Consider the following 15,756-nt stretch of genomic DNA (forward strand, 5'->3'; position numbering starts at 1 on the left):
GGTTTTGCGAACTGGGGGCCTTAGAGGGGCCTTTCGTTTTATTCACGCAAGTGGTAATTTCGCACCCCTCCAAGACCATGTCACAGGAGGGCGTGAAACAGGGTCACTGAAAAAGCATAAGGACCATTTGCTGCTTCAGATCACGTTCACATTTCGTCGGTCGTACTGCACAACAAAGGACTGAGATCACTTTCATGGGATGCGGCATCATGATGTCCGTAGAGAAAGGTTGGATCGCTTAGGAGGTGTCTCTAGCGCCAAAGATTGTGAAGAACGTTGTGCTTTTGGTCATCGCACGGCGAACTGTCGTTTTCGATCGCGAAATGTGTGTCAATAAATGTCCCAAGAAAAAGGTTTGTTTCATTGACGCCCTTTATGCCAACCCCTGAAGCCTTTCTGTTTCGATTCTGAGTGGCGGCGTGTCTGAAATATTTTCCTCGGCCACTCATAAGGAAACCACTTGAATTCAACGCTGGACGTCACAGATTTGACCTCCATCGCAGATTCGTCGAAAGAAGTGGTGAAATTTGGGTAAGACAGGCTGTGACGACCTTCCCCTGGAATGACACGCCCACGGTGGCGTTGAGCAGGCTTGTGGGGAAATTTGGTTCCCAATATGATACCATGAATCCACTTTACACGTCACATGAACTTCTGATGTCTGGTCTTTTTCCCGTTTGTGTCGACACCTCGCTGTTTGTATCGAGCCCGGGGGTGACGTAGTCCATCATCAAAGGAGGTGGCTTACAAAACACTCGTTCGACCTATACTTGAGTAATGCTCATCAGTGTGGGATCCGTACCAGTCGGGTTGACAGAGGGGATGGAGAAGATCCAAAGAAGAGCGGCGCGTTTTGTCAGAGGGTTATTTGGTGAGCATGATAGCGTTACGGAGATGTTTAGCAAACGCAAGTGGCAGACTCTGCAAGAGAGGCGCTCTGCATCGCGGTGTAGCTTGCTGTCCAGGTTTCGAGGGGGTGCGTTTCTGGATGAGGTGTCTAATATATTGCTTCCCCCTACTTATACCTCCCGAAGAGATCACGAATGTAAAATCAGCGGGCACGGAGGCTTTCCGGCAGTCGTTCTACCTGTGAATCATACGCGACTGGAACACGGAAGGGAGGTAATGACAGTGGCACGTAAAGTGCACTCCGCCACACACCATTGGGTGGCTTGCGGAGTATAAATGTAGATGTAGATGTAGACGTCGCTGGACACCACGCTTTTGCACCACGACAGGCAAAGCTTTTAGGTACATTTGAGCGAAAATTAAAACTTATACTTTGGAATGGGAGATAATTACGGGGTTTCGAAAATGTACTCAATGTAGAATTTTTCATCTACTTCCAGCAGAGGTATTCGTTCTATACCTAGAATGAGAATGGCAGTCGTATTGACCGTGACGTGTAAGGAAGGGTGTATTTTACTGCTTCCGTAGTTACTCGATGGAGCCGGCCGGAGTGGCCGAGCGGTTCTAGGCGCTACAGTCTTGAACCGCGCGACCGCTACGGTCGCAGGTTCGACTCCTGCCTAGGGCATGGATGTGTGTGATGTCCTTAGGTTAGTTAGGTTTAAGTAGCTCTAAGTTCTAGGGGACTGATGACCTCAGAAGTTAACTCCCATAGTGCCCAGAGCCATTTGAACCATTTTACTCGATGGAAACGGCTTATTTGTAAAAGAGAGAGAAAAAAAAAAAAGAATTTATGAATGCCTTTGGAAACGACAGAACTGTGGGTTTTGGCGTGCGGGAGCCGTGTAATTTACATTAATGAGTCCATCTTGCAACGGGAAAAGGATGTCAGAAGTTTGACAGTCGAAGAATAGATGAAGTTCATTAAGTTTCTGTACATGACGGAATTTGCTGCAAACTACTCACTCATTCCTCCATGTGACAGTTTCCTATTGATCTACGTAATTTGGATTTATGTATTTAAACTGATCTCTTGTGTTTAAATATGTATAACTACCTATAAGTACCTCATCTCACTTTTGGGAAGCGAGGTGCTGCAGTATGCCTAGAAGCGCTGCAACAAGCTGCTGTTCGGACTGGAGAGCGCAGCCATTAACACCACAGTTGCTGCAGATCCATATTGCCCTGTCGCTACGTCTGCGCTAGAGAGCCATATTTCTGGGAACGGCAGCGCTGCAGCAACTGTTCCTGGAATCGGTAGCTGAACGCCCTAGCCTCGTTCTATTGTAGTGCCCCGGGGCCCCTGGAGCGAGGCTGCCCGCAGCGCACCGCTGCCGGCTCGGCTGCCGCCCGCTAGGCGGGGCCAGGGCATGCCATCCAGCGCCCGCGCCCGCTACCTGTATCGATCGGGGCCAGCAGCGCCCAGCCAGACTCGTGGCTGCAGAGGGCAAACCCGCCCACGCCACGCGTCCCGGGCCGGCACGTGTCTGCCCCCGCGCGTCCGTCCGTCCGTGTCTTTGTGTGTGTGTGAGTGAGTGTGCGCGCATGTGTGTGTCTGAGGCTCTTTCATTGTACCGCCCCACGTGAATAGCTCGCCTCCCAGGCCGGGCAAAATACCTCTCACAGAGGGGCATCATTAACGGAGCTTCGTGCGCGACCCTTTTGTCAGTATTGAAATGCTTTGAGCAGACCGACAAATGTCGCGAAGCTGATACCTGGCAGCACAGCAAAACCGTTATATAAACGGGCGATTCTATCTGTGTACCGCGCTGCTCGTACAAAGATAGGTAGTAAAAATAAAATCTTCAGTCAAATCTGCATTTATTTTGCTCATTGTTCCCTCAAATGAAAGAATGGTAACAACACGGTTTAAACTATAACCGCGACAAATGCAGCGATAGTGATGCACACTCCTGAAGAAGGGAAGAAAGAGGAAACAAAACAATTTTATGATTTACTACGAGGGCCTTATCTGAAAATAAGGTCCGACCGTTCGCAAAAATCCGATGACGCTTTGCACAGATGTGTTGGGCAGTGTCTCTAGTATGCTCATCGATCGCTTCACGCCATTCCTTTCAGTTCTGAGCGCACAGTGATGACGTAAAGGTGCCTAGATAAATACTGTCTCCCACCAAGTATGAGGGCCTGTTGAGAGATGTAGCCTGATGTCATGCTGCCCACATAGCATAACTGTCATGCGTTTTCTTCTTCTTGGCAATTCTCGGCCACACTCTGCAGCGGTAATGAAGGTGCTCCTGCAGCGTTTTCAATTGGCTACCCCTGAGTTTCATCCCTGCTCACATGAACCGCTGGCTATAAAGACATCATTTTGGCACAAACAACGAGCTGTATACCAGCACAGCGAATTGACAGACAGTATAGATGGCTGCCTTCTGAGACGAGGATATTGGAAAGTTGGTACAACACTGTCTCAAATGTCTAAATCGGAGTAGCGACTACGTAGAAATGTGGTTGGAAATCGTAGCTAACTGCTGCTAATAAAACATTTTTGATTTTCATAGTGGTTTCCATTTCCCGACCTCTCGGGCTTTACTTTCCGAACAGCCCTCGTACGATCTGTAACAGGTACATATATCTACAGTGACCTGATGAGTACCAAAGGAGGTTTAAATTCTCGAGTAAAACGTAATCCAAATGATGGGGGGCTTTCTGAGAAGTAACAGTGAATGAAAACGGAGAAGAACTTGTGTAATATGCACCTTCCAGCTAGCCGAAACTAATGGATACCTAATTCTACAAGAAAGATATTCATAATTTTACGTGGAGTAGTCGAAACTATGGATCACTGATAGATTATGTAATAGGCAATAATAAGTTAATTTCCATTGTACAGGATGTTACAATACAGAGTCAGTGGTATCTATGTGGACCATTTGTATTTTCAAAAATGAGAATAATCGCAGAATGGGTGATAATAATCCAAAACAAAACGATACAATGGAGTAGTATATACACTCCTGGAAATGGAAAAAAGAACACATTGACACCAGTGTGTCAGACCCACCATACTTGCTCCGGACACTGCGAGAGGGCTGTACAAGCAATGATCACACGCACGGCACAGCGGACACACCAGGAACCGCGGTGTTGGCCGTCGAATGGCGCTAGCTGCGCAGCATTTGTGCACCGCCGCCGTCAGTGTCAGCCAGTTTGCCGTGGCATACAGAGCTCCATCACAGTCTTTAACACTGGTAGCATGCCGCGACAGCGTGGACGTGAACCGTATGTGCAGCTGACGGACTTTGAGCGAGGGCGTATAATGGGCATGCGGGAGGCCGGGTGGACGTACCGCCGAATTGCTCAACACGTGGGGCGTGAGGTCTCCACAGTACATCGATGTTGTCGCCAGTGGTCGGCGGAAGGTGAACGTGCCCGTCGACCTGGGACCGGACCGCAGCGACGCACGGATGCACGCCAAGACCGTAGGATCCTACGCAGTGCCGTAGGGGACCGCACCGCCACTTCCCAGCAAATTAGGGACACTGTTGCTCCTGGGGTATCGGCGAAGACCATTCGCGACCGTCTCCATGAAGCTGGGCTACGGTCCCGCACACCGTTAGGCCGTCTTCCGCTCACGCCCCAACATCGTGCAGCCCGCCTCCAGTGGTGTCGCGACAGGCGTGAATGGAGGGACGAATGGAGACGTGTCGTCTTCAGCGATGAGAGTCGCTTCTGCATTGGTGCCAATGATGGTCGTATGCGTGTTTGGCGCCGTGCAGGTGAGCGCCACAATCAGGACTGCATACTACCGAGGCACACAGGGCCAACACCCGGCATCATGGTGTGGGGAGCAATCTCCTACACTGGCCGTACACCACTGGTGATCGTCGAGGGGACACTGAATAGTGGACGGTACATCCAAACCGTCATCGAACCCATCGTTCTACCATTCCTAGACCGGCAAGGGAACTTGCTGTTCCAACAGGACAATGCACGTCCGCATGTATCCCGTGCCACCCAACGTGCTCTAGAAGGTGTAAGTCAACTACCCTGGCCAGCAAGATCTCCGGATCTGTCCCCCATTGAGCATGTTTGGGACTGGATGAAGCGTCGTCTCACGCGGTGTGCACGTCCAGCACGAACGCTGGTCCAACTGAGGCGCCAGGTGGAAATGGCATGGCAAGCCGTTCCACAGGACTACATCCAGCATCTCTACGATCGTCTCCATGGGAGAATAGCAGCCTGCATTGCTGCGAAAGGTGGATATACACTGTACTAGTGCCGACATTGTGCATGCTCTGTTGCCTGTGTCTATGTGCCTGTGGTTCTGTCAGTGTGATCATGTGATGTATCTGACCCCAGGAATGTGTAAATAAAGTTTCCCCTTCCTGGGACAATGAATTCACGGTGTTCTTATTTCAATTTCCAGGAGTGTAAGTCGTAACTCCTAGAGGAAGAAAGTTTAAAAACATTTTATAAAAACAGATTTACAAAGCATATAACGTAAGTACCCATTAATAAGGAACGGAAAATATAATAGAGGCAGTCAATAAATGTTGGTTCAAGAAGCGTATGATAATAAATAAAACAGGTTTGAGAACATGGGAGGAAGCTGTAAACAAACAATTGAATAAAAACATAAAGTATACAACACGCATTTACAAAATAAGACAGATATATCCTATGAAGCACATAAAAAGACGAGAAAAACTGCCATGAGAATGTTCATAAAGATCCACAGAGAAACATTGAATCAGTTCATAAGTGAAGTAGAGCATGATGCACTCTTACACGGGAGGCAGCTAATTGTATATAACTAATAAAGCACACAATTAAAACAGTAAATGATACTGGAAGATTCAACTTAATAAGTGAAGAACAATGGATAAAACATTACATCATAAGTCTTAGATAAAGTAATAATATCTGTAAAAGATAGGAAGACACCTGGATTAGAAAAAGTGAATGTGGAACTTATTAAATATATTAACATGAAAGGTTTCCGGGTGTTTTCGGCGTCATGTTTAAAAAAAAACTATTACTGATGAAAACGAACGTCTTGGCCACGGTTACAGGCGTCTTTTTCTGGGTCTAGTGGTGTAATAGTTTTTTGCGTTACAACACGGCACCATACCCAGAAAACTTTCATGTTGACTGACTCTGGCCACGGAAGGCGAAACGATGATATTATTAATTAGAATGATGTAATATGCAAATTAGGAAATTTACATCTGCTCAAGAAATGCTGGGAAAATTCCTGGATACTTTTCTCTTGGTCAAACCTCTAGTTAAAAATCTATTCAAAAAATGAGATCGCAAAATTTGTGGAAACTATAGAGGAGTCAGTCTCATAAATACAGGATACCAAAATATACTGAAGTAATAAATAACGGATTAAAAACTATAGCAGATACTCTGTTACGAGAAGAGGAAGTGAATTTAGGAAAGGAAGATCGTGCTTGGATAACGTCTTCACCATTATACAATTAACAGGGCAAAGAAGAGAAAGGAATTTGGAAACACATCTCGCTTGTGCAGATTTTGATAAGGGATTTGAGAGGGTAGATACAGCGTGCTTCCTTAAGAGCGTGCAAAAATTTAACAGGACATAGAGGATGCACCACTGAACAATTTGAGGTAGGGAACCTGGGGTCGGAGAAGCCAGCTTAAGGAAATACAGAAGAACTTGTCTGCCGCTTTGTCTAGCATTACTGTTTTCCAGCTTATTTACAACAAACATTTGCACCAGACAAGTTAGCCGGCCGAGGTGGCCGAGCGGTTCTAGGCGTTACAGTCTGGAACCGCGAGACCCCTACGGTCGCAGGTTCGAATCCTGCCTCGGGCATGGATGTGTGTGATGTCCTTAGGTTAGTTAGGTTTAAGTAGTTCTAAGTTCTAGGGGACTGATGACCTCAGAAGTTTAGTCCCATAGTGTTCAGAACCATTTGAACCAGACAAGTTTACCCGTACTGTGCTGTTTATTCACACGTACATTCTTCATTTCCTGCAAGGAAACAAAGAGGACGAGCCATATCTTCTACTTGGCCGTCTGAATAGTGACCTCTACTCGAGGTTCCTGCAAAGAGTACTACCTCAGTTGATGGAGGAGGTACTCTTGGCTGTTCGTGAGGGGAAGAGGACACAACATGACGGTGCACCGCCTCACTTCAGTGTCGATGACCACAGCCACCTCAGTGCTGTATTTCCCGGTCGCTGGACTGGAAGATGAGGTCCTACTCTATGGCCTGCGAGGTCACCTGGCCTGAATCCCCTTGATTATTTCCCACGGTGGTGCCTAAAATCACTTGTGTGTGAGACCCCAGTGGATGTTGTTCTTGTGGTCTTCAGTCCAGAGACTGGTTTGATGCAGCTCTCCATGCTACTCTATCCTGTGCAAGTTTCTTCATCTCCCAGTACCTACCGCAACCTACATCCTTCTGAATCTGCTTAGTGTACTCGTCTCTTGGTCTCCCTCTACGATTTTTACCCTCCACGCTGCCCACCAGTACTAAATTGGTGATACCTTGATGCCTCAGAATATGTCTTACCAGCCGATCCCTTCTTCTAGTCAAGTTGTGAAACAAACTCCTCTTCTCCCCTATTCTATTCAGTACCTCCTTATTAGTTATGTGATCTACCCATATAATCTTCAGCATTCTTCTGTAGCACCAAATTTCGAAAGCTTCTATTCTCTTCTTGTCCACACTATTTATCGTTCATGTTACACTTCCATACATGGCTACACTCCATACAAATACTTTCAGAAACGGCTTCCTGACACTTAAATCTATACTCGAAGTTAACAAATTTCTCCTCTTCAGAAACGCTTTCCTTGCGATTGCCAGTCTATATTTTATATCCTCTCTACTTCGACCATCATCAGTTATTTTGCTCTCCAAAAAGCAAAACTCCTTTACTACTTTAAGTGTCTCATTTCCTAATCCAATTCCCTCTGCATCGCCCGACTCAATTCGACCACATTCCATTATCCTCGTTTTGCTTTTCTTGAGGTTCATCTTATATCCTCCTTTCAAGACACTGTCCATTCCGTTCAACTGCTCTTCCAGGTCTTTTGCTGTGTCTGATAGAATTACAATGTCATCGGCGAACCTCAAAGTTTTTATTTCTTCTCCATGGATTTTAATTCCTACTCCGAATTTTTCTTTTGTTTCCTTTTCTGCTTGGTCAATGTACAGATTGAATAACATCGGGAGAGGCTACAACCCTGTCTCACTCCCCTCCCAACCGCTGCTTCCCTTTCATGTCCCTCGACTCTTATAACTGCTATCTGCTTTCTGTACAAATTGTAAATAGCCTTTCGCTCCCTGTATTTTAGCCCTGCCACCTTCAGAATTTGAAAGAGAGTATTCCAGTCAACATTGTCAATAGCTTTCTCTTAGTCTACAAATGCTAGAAACGTAGGTTTGCCTTTGCACAATCTATTTTCTAAGATAAGTCGTAGGGTCAATATTGCCTCACGTCTTCCAACATTTCTACGGAAGCCAAACTGATCTTCCCCGAGGTCGGCTTCTACCAGCTTTTCCATTCGTCTGTAAAGAATTCGCGTTAGTATTTTTGCAGCTGTGACTTATTAAACTGATAGTTCGGTAATTTTCAAATCTGCCAACACTTGCTTCCTTTGGGATTGGAATTATTATATTCTTCTTGAAATCTGAGGGTATTTCGCCTGTCTCATACATCTTTCTAACCAGATGGTAGATTTTTGTCAGGACTGGCTCTCCTAAGGCCGTCAGTAGTTCTAATGGAATGTTGTCTACTCCCGGGGCCCTGTTTCGACTCAGGTCTTTCAGCGCTCTGTCAAACTCTTCACGCAGTATCATATCTCCTATTTCATATTCATCTACATCCTCTTCCATTTCCATAATATTGTCCTCAAGTCCATCTCCCTTGTATAGACCCTCTAAATACTCCTTCCACCTTTCTGCTTTCCCTTCTTTGCTTAGAACTGGGTTTCCATCTGAGCTCTTGATGTTCATACAAGTGGTTCTCTTCTCTCCAAAGGTCTCTTTAATTTTCCTGTAGGCAGTATCTATCTTACCCCTAGTGAGAAAAGCCTCTACATCTTTACATTTGTCCTGTAGCCATTCCTGCTTAGCCATTTTGCACTTCCTGACGATCTCATTTTTGAGATGTTTGTACTCACTTTTGCCTGCTTCATTTACTGCATTTTTATATTTTCTCCTTTCATCAATTAAATTCAATATTTCTTCTGTTACCCACGGATTTCTACTAACCCTCGTCTTTTACCTACTTGATCCTCTGCTGCCTTCACTACTTCATCCCTCAAAGATACCCATTCTTCTTCTGCTGTATTTCTTTCCCCCGTTCTTGTCAATTGTTCCCTAATGCTCTCCCTGAACGTCTCTACAACCTCTGGTTCTTCCAGTTTATCCAGGTCCCATCTCCTTAAATTCCCACCTTTTTGCAGTTTCTTCGGTTTTAATCTACAGTTCATAACCAATAGATTGTGGTCAGAGTCAACATCTGCCCCTGGAAATGTCTTACAAATTAAAACCTGGTTCCTGAATCTGTGTCTTACCATTATATAATCTATCTGAAACCTTCTAGTATCTCCAGGCGTCTTCCATGTATACAACCTTCTTTCATGATTCTTGAACCAAGTGTTCGCTATGTTTACGTTATTCTCTGTGCAAAATTCTACCAGGCGGCTTCCTCTTTCATTCATTGCTCCCATTCCATATTCACCTACTACGTTTCCTTCTCTTCCTTTTCCTACTGTCGAGAGTTCCAGTCACTCCAGTGGATACGGAGATGGAATTAGTTGCCAGAATTGTAGCTGCTTGTGGTGTGATTCGAAACATACGAGAGATATTTGTCAGGACGCTTCAGAATCTTTTTCGCCTATGTCATGCTTGCATTGAGGTTGATGGCCGTCAGTTTCAGGACATTTTGGAAGATACAGCACAAATGGTACGTTTATTGTGTCAATGCAGGTATTTTCAGTTAACTGTAAGTAATGTAAATAAAAAGTACACAATAATGTGATTTTATTCCTATGATCTCCTTAAGCTGACTTCTCCGATCCCAGATCACGTACCTCAAATTGTTCGTTGGAGCATCCTCTACATCCTATTACATTTTTGCACGCTCTTACGGAAACGCCCTGTATGATTATATTATGGCAAGTGCTAGGAAATTAGGGCCGTGTACTGCATCTAATTTTGGCAGTCTGTGTACAAAGATTAATTTTATCATAGACGCTGGAAATAAAACAAGTAAAGGAATTTCAATAAACACGGACCTTAGACAAGGGTGTAGCTTATCAGTTACTCTTTTTAATATATCGGGTGTGTCCCCTGTGGGTCGTCTGGCGGATTTTCTCTGGTGTTCCAGCACATATTTGCAATTTCGTTTTTGCTAAGTGTAGATGGAATCACCCCAAACAAATCATTGTAACGGGAAACAAACCGACGCTTTCTTTCGACGCTGGGCGTCGCGTGGAGACCGTGACGAGCAGTACTTGTTTGGGCTGACATAAGCAAAACTGCAAATATCTGTCGAAACACCATACAAACTACGTTTGACGACTATTGGGTGAGAAACCGTGCATACAATTACGGCGTTTTAAAGAAATAGAAATTGCTACCAGATCCTGGAATTAAACTATGAAACAGTATCTATTCAAACACTGTTTTATTTGCAGACGATCAAATAAGGATTCAAGTATATGAGACACAGCTACAGATATGCACACATCTCCTAAATGACACACGTAAATCTTAGAATTTTAAAATCTCAGTTGATAACGCGAAAAGTATGTCTTTTAGAGGAAACGATCCAGTCAGATCAAATATTGTGGTATACATAAAACAACATTTTAGAAGAGGTGTCGGATTTTAAATATCTTGATTTTTATAATAAAAACTGCATTGAACAAAAGGTTAGCAAGTTTTTGGTGTATGTGGAACAGTTCAGTGAACTTTTAAAAGTAAAGTTAGGAAAGAAACGAAAATGAAAATTTGTAACGTAAATTCTTTACCAGCACTGATTTATGGCAGCGAAGGCTGGGTGCTGACTCAAAAGCAATTAAGGAAAATACAGTTGGCAGGAAGGAAGTATGCAGGAGGCTAGATGAGTAAATCGTGTTATTTTGGAAGAAATGCGGAACTGAATTGGGAAAAGAAGAAACTTAAGACATTTGATTAAAAAAAAGTGATCGGTTTATAGAATCCTTCCTCAGGCATCAAGAAATAGATTGGTAAGGAAAGATAGTGTGGGAGGTACAAATAGTAGGTGGAGACCTAAGCTTGACTACAGATTTTTGGTTTGTTTTTCTTTTCGGTGATTAGTTTTTTGACGCATCTGATGCAACCTGCCACGCCTTCCTAAGAAGGAAGGAAGGAAGATTGGCTTTAACGTCTTGTCGACATCGAGGTCATAACAGATGGAGCATAAGTTCCCACGCCTTCCTCTCCCATACCAAACATTTCACCTCACAGAAGGACTTACACCCAACATCTTCAGTTATTTCTTGAATACGTTCCAGTGTTAGCTTTCCCTTCTACTGGCATGTGACTTACTACTTCATATCTTAACACACATATCACGCTGTCCCTTCTTCTTGTGAGCACTTTCCGCATATTCCTTTCCTCGACGATCCTGACAAGATCTTCCCTCTATTTTATCTTATCAGTTCTCTAATTTTGATCATACTTATATAGCACCCAGATCAGATCAATTCGTCTCTGATTTGTTCACAATTCACGAATAACATCCACCTAGATAAACTGAGGTTTTCTACAGTTGATAGTACAGCCAAGTAATGGTTAATATCACATCTAACCAAAAGAATGCTGAAAGTAGTACTGAGTAATTGTGACAATCGAAGATTCCACTGACTGGTGAGAAATCATATATGGATTTCCCCGAGGCTCAACTTATGTCCGCCATTGTTCCTCATATAAGAAAACAATCTTCAGTCTAATATACAACAAATAGAGTTAGTTCTTTTTGCGGATGACACTAGTATTATAATCAATTCAAGCTTACATACAGCAACGGAATAAATAGTAAACAACGTTCTTAACAGTGTCATTGGTGTCATTGTCTGGTTTTCTGCAATTTGTCTCACTCATAGATTTAAAAGGACACACACTATTCAGTTCTGCACATCTAGAGATACTACATCAATGATAAATGTAACACACGGTCTAGAAATAATAAACAGAGTGGAAACTCCAAAATCTTTATGTGTCCACGTGTTGAGCACTGAAACTGCAAAAAGCACTTTTTATGTTTCCTGAAGTAATTTATTTTAGCCACATTGGCACTTAGAATACTTGTAAATCTTGGAGAAGCAAACCAGTTAGTTGACGTATTTTGCATATTTTCATTCATTAATGTCATATGGAATAATGTTCTAGACTAACTCATCTTTCAGAAAGAAAGTCTTCATTGCTCAGAAACGTAGTGTAAGAATAATATTTAATAGTCACCCACGATCATCTTGTAGACATGTGTTTAAGGACTTGGGAATTCTGACTACTGCTTCACATAGCATATATATTCTCTCAAAAAGCTGTTGTAAGTAATCCACTGCACCTCAGAAAAGCGTAGTGCACATAATTACAATATCAAAACGAAGAATGACATTCATTATAGCATATTACGGTTGTCTTCAGCACAAAAAGGGGTGCATAATGACCCTGTTATAAAAAATGTCTGAGAGATAGCAAAGTAAAATTTGCAAACAAACTAAAAAAAGTTCCTTCTATTTCGCAAAAGAATTACTATTATTGCAATGTTTAAAAATGATGGGTAGAAATTACTAATTCACGTAAGTATATTTAATAATAACAAACATGGCATTTAGTCATATTTAAAGATTAATTTGTGATGTCAAGATGTGAATGAAGATTGACTCGTTCCACATCGTTACAATTTGTCGTGCATATGATTCACGGAATATGAAGCTAACGAACTAACTACAATGCTGCCCTCCACACGTACATTACCAAAAATGTCTACATCAAATTAAGCTCCAAGTTTGATACTAGTACAGTTACTTTGACCGGGAATACCCTTCTTGCCATTGCTAGCTCTGTTTTTATGTTAATCTCACTTCGTCCGTCTGGTGTTATACTGATTCCAGTGTACAAAAAATTGTTTCATTTACTTCAAGGGTTCCAATACTGATGTCACGTTTGTCACCATTCTCCTACCTCTGTTTCGCAGTACCTTCGCCTTTCTTCAGTTTTTTGTCAATCCATATTATGTGAACAAAGCCTCAATATATCATGCAATACGCGAAGGTTAGAGTGCACAAACGAAAATATTGACAGATATTAAAAGAAAAGATGGAACAACACAAAATAAATGGCGTGAAATAAAAGACGGTATCTACAATCATTTCGCTGATTTGATGTCCAGCAGAGCTACTGATAATAACACACAGGAGGTTCTCTTCAAAAATCTTCAAAGAAAACTCAAGAATACAGACCTAGAAGATCTCGCATCGGAGATTGATGGAGAAGATTTGTAAGTGTCATTAAAACATTACCCTAGAAATAAATCGACGCATCCTGATGGAATACCATAAACTAAATGGTTAGGCATACACAATGAACTAATGAATCCTGACGCAGAAATCATAAGTGACTTTGTGGACTTTGTGTAAGGAATTGTGGTTTTAGTTCCAAGAAACCCACACAGTTCATCAACCGAAAATTCCACTGAAAGTTTTAGACCAATAACTTTGCGGAATAGTGAGCATGAGATGGCCACGTGTGTTTGCTCATAGGCTAAAAAATTTAATGCATATAATAACTGATCCTATCTAAATCAGCATGCGCAAGAACAGAACGATTTTGCAGACTATGTGTAATTATTGATATAGAATAGCCATAGCAGATGTTCTCAAATTAAAATGCGCTATAATGTCACAAGAATTTCAAAAATCATTTGACAGAGTTAACCATCATTACTTATTAGAAACGATGAAGGCAATGGGTTTCCAACAAGGGTTTACCAAATTAATACTCAGAATATTAAGGTAAAGTTAAGCCAGAATTCCAGTAAATGCTCAGCTAACGAGAACATTTAACTGCAATATTTCGGTAAGACAAAGATGTCCAACGACGAAGACACTGTTGCGCATCGCTATAAAACCTCTGATAGTCTCAAAATATCATCTGCAGGGCATACACTGATGACGTGAACCACGTGGGTACCAATTAAAATGATAAAGAGAAGCCCTACAAATCATTGACCAGTACGAACTGACGTCAGGGGCAAAGTTAAATAAAAAGAAATCAAATGTCATGAATATCGGACTCAAAATATATATGGAAAACTCAAGACAATTAAAGGTCGTCTCTCATATGATACCCTCTGAAGCTCGTCGAGTTTCCCCACACTGTGCTCTTGCACACTTGCTCGTACGCTTATATATATATATATATATATATATATATATATATATATATATATATATATATATATATATCGTTGCAAAAATCAACTATGTGGCGCAAGTGATACCTGTCATGACGTCAGACATGGCTGTCAGAATTATGATGCCGGCCTTAGGTCAATTAGTAACCCGTGGAAACATATTCAGAGTTAAATTTGGCACTCTAACTGTCCCCGCAGGATGCGGTGGAATAAACCTCGTGTGGATGTCAGCGTAAATTCTAGCGCCTTATTTGCATGTACATTGTAAAAATTATGGAAAATATCATTAAACAACTTAAGACCTCACTTGCTCAACAAAATTGCTCCAATCAGTATGAACCCGCCTATAAGTGTGCAACATGTTCCTCGCGGCTTTCACAAGCTGAAACAACCTTTAATCGAATTCAGCTATATACAGAGAAACATTTCAGAGAAGAATATGATGAAGGCAAGGGAAATATATCTTAAACTAATGGAAAAAGAAATAAAACGAGATCGAATTAAAATATCGAGCCTATGATTGAAAAGCCATTGGAGAAATATCAGTTGTCGAAATCTACCATCAAACGTTAAGGAACCTGGTATAAAGTAGTTAATAGAAAAGTATCGACCGACTCAAGACTTTATGATGTTCACCTTAGTAGACCTAATATCGTGTCCGTCTTGTAATTTAACTGACAGCAAAGAACAGAGATTTGTCTGTGAAACAGTAACTGAAATTTGGTAGGTTGTCAGGCAGAATCTAGCTTGGAGACCATCTGCAGCCATTCACGCTCTTCATATTCCCAATGTGCCATGCCACCAAGCCACAATTGTTTGCGACTGCATTGAAGAACATTCTGGACAGTCTGAAAGAATGATATGGCTACCCAGACCGGCCAACATGGGACATAATTGAGAGGAATTCTGTAATGGACGGCTGTAAGGCAGCATAGCTCGATATTCCTGTAGGGGAGATCCAACGCCTTCCTGAGTTCACGTCACGATCAGTTGCTACACTACGCTGGCAAAAAGGAAGTCCGACACGATATTAGCAGACATCCAGTGACTTTCCTCGCATCAGTGTAACGATAATAAAAAACTGAAATGACAGGCTGGGTCCAGCCTGACCCATTTAAGTATTTTTTAATAATTTCTTAAGAAATAGGGGAAAAACTTGTGGGAGTGAAAAGATTCAGAGAACAAGAAAATTAAATTGCTTTTCAAACTTTCATCACAACATCCATGGGATATTTTATGTCTATCAACGATTTCTAGCAAAGCTAAAATAATGGTAGCAATGATGTCATAGGGTAAAATCCATAATATAATATTCACAATTAAAACTTAAATACGTAGAACAGTTGGAGTAGTGTCTGGAAAGAGTGTCGTAACTGAAACAGCTACACACAATATCACTCAAGGGCAATGAAATTCTTAATTCTAAGAAATTTGCTGGTTTATAGTCCCACA

This window comes from Schistocerca nitens, chromosome 1 (genome assembly GCF_023898315.1).
Source record: "Schistocerca nitens isolate TAMUIC-IGC-003100 chromosome 1, iqSchNite1.1, whole genome shotgun sequence".
Lineage (NCBI taxonomy): Eukaryota > Metazoa > Arthropoda > Insecta > Orthoptera > Acrididae > Schistocerca > Schistocerca nitens.